Raw genomic sequence first — 9,208 nt, 5'->3', positions numbered from 1 at the left:
GTTCCAGCGCTGCCACGTCACCTTGTCTGCTCTTTACCCAGGCAGACCCTGCGACGCCGGCGTTGGCCTCTGAGCGCAGCTGAAGCACGGGGCCGAGGACACGGGCAAGCTTAGGAGACAGTGAGTAGCAGAATTGTCGGGTTTTGGGTGATGGGCTGCCAAGATTATGCTTTGATGTTTGGTTTTCTTTATTGTAGCTGTGTAGGAGACAACAGCCCAGCAACAGCAGGAATTTCCCTGAGGGAGAGGCGGCCTTCTTTGCCACCCAGCGTGGATTCACCTCCCTAGACGTCCGAGAGATAAGTGGAGGGCTCGGAGCCAGGGAGGGCTTGAAAGCGTGGTGTGGGATCAGGGGCCACCGGGAGGGATTTTTTGAGTCATTTTTGGTGACAGGGATGTCCAAGAAGTGACCGCTTAGGCTACAGAAAGTCTCATTCTGGATCAGAGTGCCGAGGTGTGCCGGGCAGAGCAGTCCTGGTGTGTGTTGTGTCACTTGTCTGTTGTGCACTCTGTCTGTTTGGTGTCTTGTCTTTTCCTTTTGTCCTTTGAGGGGCCTATCAAAACCCCTGGCATCAGTCTTAGCATTTCTGATCTCTGTGCTCCTCAGCCAGGTGCCTTTGTCTCAGCTGCTCGGACACTCATCAGAATCCATCTCTCTTCACAAGCATCCAGTCCGATGCCTTTTCAGGTCTTGTTCTGAGCTGTACTGACAGCCGTGCACCGCCCTGATCCATTCAGCGGGTTAGGTCTTGTGAGAATGCAAAGGCAGGTAGAGGATTCTGACCGTAGGGTTCTCGGGCATCCATCTCTGCATTTCTTGGGATAAGTCATCCCGATGGCATCTTGTTCCTGCAGGGTTCTCTGAGCCTGGCCAGCTCACCTTCCATCTTACCTCGGTCATCTCATTCCGAGTTCTCTGGACCCTCAGGGTCATTCTTCTTGCCCAGAGTTTTCTGTCCCTGTTGTGTCCCCTCGTTTGTCCTGTGCTGTGTCACGGGTGTTGGTGTGTGTTTGGCCGGGAGCTGCTCTGCCTTGATGCTCAGTCTGGGTGTAGGGGTAATAGGATAATAGTGCCGGGGGCTTGAAATTTGTGATGTGGAGTGTAGCAGGGCTGTCGAGGGTATTCCTAGATTTCCACAAGATATGTGGAGCTGTCAAGGTATCCTGCAGCACTCTGACTGTTGTTCTGACTTTCTTTCAGATGCAGGTGGATGAAATCTGTGGCAGAGCCCCCCATCCTGGGTGAGGGGGCTCCCCTGAGAAGGTCGGTCACTGTTTTGATTTGCAGGGGAGGTGTAAATGGTGGCCGTGTTACAGCTCTGTTCTTTGTCTTTATTTTTAGACCAGACCCTGCGACGCCGGCGTTGGCCTCTGAGCGCAGCTGAAGCACAGGGCCGAGGACACAGGCAAGCTTAGGAGACTGTGAGTAGCAGAATTGCTGGTTTCTGGCTGATGTGCTGCTAAGAGCACAGGGTCACGTTTAGTTCTCTTTATTGTAGCTGATGAGGAGACACCAGCCTGGTCACAGCAGGAATTTCCCCGAGGGAGAGGCAGCCTTCTTTGGGACAAGGCGTGGATGCACCTCCCCAGACATCTGAGAGATAAGTGGAGAGCTCAGAGCCGTAGAGGGCATGAAAGAAGAGTGTGGGGTCACTAGCAAGGTTTTTTGAGTCAGGTTTGAAGACAGGGATGTCTAAGCTGTGACCCCTTAGGTTTCATCCAGGGAGAGTCTCATTCTGGATCACAGTGCCGAGGTGTGCAGGGCAGAGCAGTCCTGGTGTGTGTTGTGTCTGTTGTGCACTCTGTGTCTTGGGTGTCTTGTGTGTGCTGTCTTTTCCCTTAGCCCTTCAGGGGCCTATCAAAACCCCTGGCATCAGTCTTAGCATTTCTGATCTCTGTGCTCCTCAGCCAGGTGCCTTTGTCTCAGCTGCTCGGACACTCATCAGAATCCATCTCTCTTCACAAGCATCCAGTCCGATGCCTTTTCAGGTCTTGTTCTGAGCTGTACTGACAGCCGTGCACCGCCCTGATCCATTCCGGCGGGTTAGGTCTTGTGAGAATGCAAAGACAGGTCGAGGATTCTGACCGTAGGGTTCTCGGGCATCCATCTCTGCATTTCTTGGGATAAGTCATCCCGATGGCATCTTGTTCCTGCAGGGTTCTCTGAGCCTGGCCAGCTCACCTTCCATCTTACCTCGGTCATCTCATTCCGAGTTCTCTGGACCCTCAGGGTCATTCTTCTTGCCCAGAGTTTTCTGTCCCTGTTGTGTCCCCTCGTTTGTCCTGTGCTGTGTCACGGGTGTTGGTGTGTGTTTGGCCTGGAGCTGCTCTGCCTTGATGCTCAGTCTGGGTGTAGGGGTACGAGGGTAATAGTGCTGGGGGCTTGAAATTTGTGATGTGGGGTGTAGTTAGACTGTAGAGGGTATTCCTAGATTGCCACAAGATGTGTGGAGCTGTCAAGGTATCCTGCAGCACTCTGACTTTTGTCCCAACTTTCTTTCAGATGCAGAGGGATGAAATCCGTGGCAGAGCCCCCCATCCTGGGTGAGGGGCTCCCCTGAGAAGATCGATCGCTATTCAAGGTGAGAGTCACATATTTCACATTTTTTGGCACTCCAGTGCAGGCCACCTGCATTTACAGCTTGAAAGAGGTGAGTCCCTTGGTAACCCCTGGGCAGCAGCTGGAGCCTGCTCCGGGCTGGGCTGAGGGAGCAAACACTTGTGGCTGACACAGCTCCACACTGGGGGTACTTGGGAAAACACCTGCCTTGTCCTGGATTGTTTTTTTTTTTGAGCTTTTGACAAGGTTTTAGTCATCACCTTGGTAAAAATAAATGGTAAGGACTGAAAACATGAGAGGCTGGCAGGTTATATGCACGAAAGACAACTTTTTTTTTCTTAAATATTTGTGCAACCTATATCTTAATTTTGAGACTCTTTTTTTGGTCAACTTTATTGTAAAACCCCCTTATTTTCAAGTTAGCTGCTTCAATAATGAATTTGTTTTACAAATACCCGCTAATGTCCGAAGGTTAAAGCACTAACACCAACATCCCACCTCTTTTATTTTTGCAGCAAAATTTTATCTTTACTAAACTTGAAACTTGATGTTTTTGCAGGTAGTAAGTTAAAGAAGGTGTTTATCTGCCCATCACTGATAGTCAGGGTCATGAAGAAATTGCTCTAGTGTTCTAAAATAAATGCAGATTTTTAGGCCTCTCCCATTCTCTCTGACTAGCAGCATGTGAATTGATTTTTGATCTCCTTTCTGTTGGTGTCTGTGGGTTTTAAGCGGCATGGAGAAGGTGTCTGTGGACATGGCACCCAGGGAATGGTGCTGGGAAGGGCAGGATGGAAAGGAGCTGCTCAGGAATCCAGAGCAGCAGTGGAGTGGGAGCTGGTGCTGCTGCCTCAGTCACACCCTCCTGGACAGTCTGTGCAGTGATAATATTCCTACTTTCCTTCCTGAACCTGGGGTTGGAGGAGAACATGAGTCTTGGCATTGTTGGAAAGGGGAACTCCAGGGAAAAACTGCTGTTTGTGTCCTCAGAGAGCAGTGGGAAGAGCCTGGGAGAAATCCTGGCTGGCTGAGGGATCCTTGTGTCCCCTCAGGAATAAATCCCTGCGTCTCCTCAGACCTGCTGGTTTGCAGTAGAGTTTGGGCACCTTTCGCTGCAGCTGTGGTTCTTAATAACTGGAAGTCCATGGATTGCTGGGCGATTCCCATAAGTTCTCCTATTTTGTAGGAGCTGCACGGTGAGGTCAGCATTCTGATGGAGGCCCTGGCACAGCTGCCAAGGGCAAGGAACGTGGAGCATCCCGGGGCTTCTCCCACCCGAGTTTCTCCCGGAGCGTGCTGCGTGTCGTGCCGGATGTTTAACCCGGGTTTGGGGTGTTCTCCTGCAGTCCCAGCTCTGACTGCTGCCCCCGAGCCCCGGCCTTGCTCGGTCCCAGCACTGAACCTGGCAGGTGGGTGTGCTTTTCCAGCCCTTGAATCCCACGGGCAATCCCAGATTCCCGGAGCTCCCCGAGGCACAGCCTGGCCTCCCTCCCTGGGAGCTGCATTTCAGTCTGCCTGGACCAAGGCCATCCTGTTTGAGACTTTATTCCTGTTGCTTTTCCTCTTCCAGGTTGTGGGCAAAAAGGAGAGAGCCAGTAGGAAGTGAAGCCACTGGAAGGCCTTATCCCAGTCCAAGGTTGGATAGGAGTAACTGGACCTGTTGAATTCCCACTTCCCTTTAAATTAGAGCAGAGGAAGCAGATTTTAAATCATCATTCCATGAACTTTCACCAACTTCATGACTCTTGCAAAAGTTTTCAATGTTAGAAATTCCTGAGCTTGTTTTCCAGGCAAGCTTGGATTTAGATGTTATTCCTTCCTTTTATTTGAAGGAATAACTCTGATTTTCTCTCTGATTTTAGTAAGGGAATATTTATTTATTCCAATTTTCCATCCTAATTGGAATTTTTGCACCTTGTAGAGCACATTTCCAAGGAAATTTACCCAATTAATGTTGGTAAATCAGGAATTGTCCAGCACCATCTCCACAAAATTCTGTGAATTCCCAAGAAAACGTTGAAGTATTTATTTGCCATGATTCATCTCTTTGTAAAGTTCAATTTACTGCATTTTTAATTACATAAATGCCATTAAAACCTGAATCCAGGCCTAGCTGCTGTTCCTTGGACACAGGGGGCTGGTTCTTTCCTACCTTGGCACATTTGGGTGTTTGTCCAAAATGAGCTTCCCACTAAAATAGAATTTGTTTCCAAGCAAAAGTGGGAATTGTCTAGAAAACCTTCTGTTCTGGGGGGCACTGGGTTTGTTTCCCTTATTGCTGCATAATTGAGGAAAGCCATGGTGCTTTTTTAGGCAGTGGCAGGAGGTGAAAGCTGCATTTATTTAATTTTGTATTTTATTTCTTGTTATTTTTGTATTTTTATGCTCTTTTGTTGTGGTTTCTCATGTTGCGTTTTGTGGTTTTTCAAAGACTTTTTCTTCCGTTTTTTAATTTTTATATTTTTTTCTTTAGCTATTTATTTACTTGTTAAAACTTCTTTTAGTTTTTTATTTTAATTTTTTGTTTAAATTTTTTTTCCACTTTTTTGTTACTTTGAAATTTTTTTTCTTTTGGTATTTTAATTTTATTTATTATTTTCTATAGTTTTGGTTTATTTTTTCATGTTTTCTTTGTTCCTTTTTTTTTTTCCCCATACTCTTTCTTCCCCCGGGCGCCTGGGGGTTTGGCTGTTGGCAAGAAAGATGAGAAATGACCTCCGTGCCCGCTGGACGTCAGGATGTCATAGAGAGCGCAGTTGGCAAAAGCTCTGTATTTTCTGCTCCATAAAACTCCTGAAGGGAGAAAGCTGTGACCACCGTGGTGCCGTTTTTTCCTTCCCAGCCCCGACCAGGTCTCCTCCTACCCGTGCACAGTGTTACCAGCAGCAGCCTGCTGTCCAGGCTGTCGAGGCGTATTTCAGAGGGGGCAATAAAAACAAAGTAGACGTTTTATTTTGAACTCTCCGACCCTGCTTGTTTATTAGCAAAGAACTCCAAAACAAAGCGAACAAAAAAAGAAAACCCACAAACTAAACTCCCCCGCAACCCACCAAAAGAAAACCATAGAGAAAGAGAAAACATGCCCATATTATTTGAATAAAGATTAAAACTTTACCCCTTAGAAAACCAGGCTCATTTAATTCAAATTAATTGTGTTTCTGATGTGTTAGGTTAATGAATTCATCTAGTGTAAAATATCGTTTAAAATATAAACAAACGAATTAAAAAATAATGAAAAAGAAAAATAACAAAAAGTATAGGATATGAAAAATAATATAAATAATAAATACACAATATATTATTACATACTACACGTTTTATAAATATATATAATATACATAATATAAACATCTATAATGTACATAATCATGATATTTCAATGAAATGTATTATTATTTATAACATTACATAATAAATAATAAATTATTTTATATATAACTTTCTATACTTAATATATATAATAAATATAATAGTATAATAAACATAATACATGATGTATAATGTACATAATATAAAAGCTGAATTGTAATGATTAATGTAAATATCAGAATCACAAAGATAAAAAATATTGAAATAGAGCCTGAACGAAAGGCTTTTTTGTTTCGGTCTGGTTGCTGGCAGGGTTCTCGCAGGTGTGCTCGGGGGTCTTTTGGGCCATTTATTCCGGAGGCTGTTCGCAAGGGCATTTCTGGGCACGTTCGTTTATGGCTCCGCTCCGCGCCGCCGCGCGGCAGTGCTGCCACCCTGTGGGCAGAGAGCGGTAGTGCAGCTTCCCCCCCGCCCGGCCCGCCCGATCTGTGCGGCAATGCTGCCACCGTGTGGGCAAAGAGCGGTAGTGCAGCTGTCCCTCCCGCCCGTCCCGCCTGATCTGTGCGGCAATGCTGCCATCGTGTGGGCAAAGAGCGGTAGTGCAGCTGTCCCTCCCGCCCGTCCCGCCTGATCTGTGCGGCAATGCTGCCACCCTGTGGGCAAAGAGCGGTAGTGCAGCTGTCCCCCATGACCGTCCCGCCGGAGCCGTGCGGCAGTGCTGCCACCCTGTGGGCAAAGAGCGGTAGTGCAGCTGTCCCCCCCCGCCCGTCCCCGACGCGCGTGGCAGCCCCGCATTGTGAGCTCGGGGGCGGCGCTGCCGCCCGCCCGCCCGCAGCTCGGGGCCGAAAGGGAGGGAAAAAGGCAAGGAGCCCGGGCGCGTGGCAGCCGGCTGCCTGCGCGCGCCACCCGGACCCCGGAGCCGTCCGGGCGCGATTTTCCGCGGCGTCTGCGGGTGTGCGGACACGGGATGGGGGCGCAGCGGCGCCGCGGGCGGCAGTCCATTGAGTCAGGCGCTTGTGTGAGCGGCCGAGGGGGCATTTTAGTGGGTTCCACTACCAAGATGGCGGCGAGACGCGAGGCGCCTGACCTTCTAAAAAGGGCGGCCAAAAGGGCGGGAAAAATAAGGACCCTATAGGTGTTTATGCAGCTGCCTGCACAAAACCCCGACTACGGCGCCGCCCGGGGGCAATTTTCCGCGGCGTTTCCAGGTGTGGGGACACGGGCCGTGTGCTCAGTCGCGCCGCGTCCGCGTTCAGATTCGTTGATTTAGTCAGGCGTCTGCGTAAACACCTGGCGGAGGCCTATGCCGAGCCGCAAAGAACATGGCGGCCGGGACGGAAGTGGCCTCAGGAGCAACCAAGATGGCAGCAAGGGAAAGCGGAAGTCACACGTCGCCCCTCACAAAATGGCGCCGAAGCGCGAGGCGCCCGACCTTCCAAAAAAGGCGGCCAAAAGGGCGGGAAAAAATAAGGACCCTATAGGCATTTAGCCAGACGCCTGCACAAAAACCCCGACTACAGCGCCGCCCGGGCGCAATTTTCCGCGGCGTTTCCAGGTGTGCAGACACCGGCCATGTGCTCATCCGCGCCGCCTCCGGGTTCGGATTCGTGGATTTAGTCAGGCGTCTGTGTAAACACCTGCCGGGGGCCTTAGCGGTGCCGCAAAAAAGATGCCGGCGGGACCGGAAGTGGCCTCAGACGCAACCAAGATGGCGGCAAGGAAGGGCGGAATGCTCGTGGGGCTCATCGCGGCCGAAAATCACCGAGTGCAGCTCACACCCTGCAATGGCAAAAGCTGTTTTATTAAAACTCAGCCGAGAATTTTCCTCTTATTTCCAGGTCACAGGATATACTGAACCTGAGAGGGATCCTAAAATCTGACTCTCAAGCAGACGGACCGTTTGAGAATCGAACTCAGCACCTTGGCATTACCCGGACTCTGCTCCAAGCAGCTGAACCAATCTCTGCATTATGGGGATGGACCTCCATAGGATGGCAACGCTTGGCCCCACTAAGGTAAGTGCAGTGCCGCCTTCTCTGCCAAAGCTGCTTCACACACCAGCCCCTGGAATGGCTCGAGGGCAGAACTGGCTGGCAGGTCACGACAGCACAAAGCTCTTCCAGTGACGCTGATTTCCTGTCCTTTCCAGGATTTACTCAACAGCTGCCGTAAAAGTACTTACACAAAGTCTCTTTCTGGGCGGAAAGGAGCAGGACAAGTCCTGAGGCTTCCCTTCTTCCACGGCCAAAGTTCTGGAGAGAGGCAGGGCCGGTCCCACCCGCACAGGGGCGTTTCCTGCAGGTGAGTGTTGCCGGGCCAAACTGATGGCAGCTGCTGAGGCCGGGGCTGCTTTTCTGGCTGGAGGCCTCGGTGCCCCCCCGTGCCGCCTGCAGTGTCCCTCGGTGTTTCCTGCAGGTGTCCCGGGTGCCCGGAGGCGCAGGGAGGAAGGAGGCCGGCAGCCCCAGCGGGGCCAGCAGCCCTGGGATGATGTGCAGGGGAGGAGCTGTGCCTGCGGGGCCCCGCCCGTGGCAGCGGCGGCCAAACGCAGGGCCCGGGGCCGGGCTCGGGGCTGGCACGGACACGGCCCCGGGGCTGCCGCGGCTCCTCGGCCAGGGGCTGCTCCCACCGGGCACGGGGAGATGCTGCAGCCCGGACAGAGGCACCCACAGCCCAAGAGCTCCCCAGGGAACAGCTGGCATTGCCCGGGAACGGCGGCTCGGGCTGTCTGCAGAGGGGCTCAGACAGCAATTCCCACCTCCCGGAGCTCCCACACAGTTGCCAGGGATGTCCTGGCCACCCCAAATCCCCTCCCTTTCAGCCTGAGGACATCACCCATCGGCAGCATTAAAGCCAAGGTGCTCCTCCCTCACAGAAATTAAATCCAGAGCAACGGCCCTCGGAGATGCCTCAAAATCAAAGGTTTGAGTGGGATGGAGTTTCGTTTGGATGAAGTCTGGACTTTTCCAGGGAGCCAGCCGGAGTGCAGAAGTGATGGAAAGCTTTTGCAGGTGGGTCCCACTGGAGGTGTGCTGAAGGCAGGGATGGGCATCCCTTGCCTGAGGGAAAGGCACTTGCAGAGGCCACTGCTGGGGCTCGGAAAGGAGCTGAGCTCCTGCAGGGAGCTGTGTCCTCCCGAGGGCACAGGGGCTGCCTCAGCACAGGCCGGCCAGTGCCTTCTCCTGCTCTGAAACATCACCTGGAGCCCGAGCTCAGGGGGTGGCTGAATTCCAGGGAAATCTGACAGGTGACCCCCAGGGGATGAGGGTTAGAATTAACCAAATCTATGGAATAAAAACCTATCCTGTCCCCATCCTGCTGAGCTTCCTTGGAAGCTCTGCT

General features: G+C 51.3%; 2 long non-coding RNA genes across 2 annotated transcripts; both read left to right on the top strand.

Annotated features, from left to right (window-relative positions):
• The first annotated feature begins 913 nt into the window (after positions 1 to 913).
• On the top strand, positions 914 to 2,121 carry LOC136304789 (uncharacterized). The gene is made up of 3 exons (XR_010724821.1): positions 914 to 1,264; positions 1,343 to 1,422; positions 1,500 to 2,121. It is a non-coding gene; the product is annotated as an uncharacterized lncRNA (long non-coding RNA).
• Positions 2,122 to 7,736: 5,615 nt separating this feature from the next.
• On the top strand, positions 7,737 to 8,828 carry LOC136304786 (uncharacterized). Its single transcript, XR_010724817.1, has 3 exons — positions 7,737 to 7,884; positions 8,019 to 8,170; positions 8,285 to 8,828. It is a non-coding gene; the product is annotated as an uncharacterized lncRNA (long non-coding RNA).
• Positions 8,829 to 9,208: the final 380 nt, after the last annotated feature.

Source organism: Chamaea fasciata, unplaced genomic scaffold, assembly GCF_029207755.1.
Source record: "Chamaea fasciata isolate MVZ Bird 193981 ecotype frontalis unplaced genomic scaffold, bChaFas1.0.hap1 SCAF_177, whole genome shotgun sequence".
Classification (NCBI taxonomy): domain Eukaryota; kingdom Metazoa; phylum Chordata; class Aves; order Passeriformes; family Sylviidae; genus Chamaea; species Chamaea fasciata.
The sequence above is the reverse complement of the archived record's forward strand: the minus strand, read 5'-3'. Positions and strand labels throughout refer to the sequence as shown.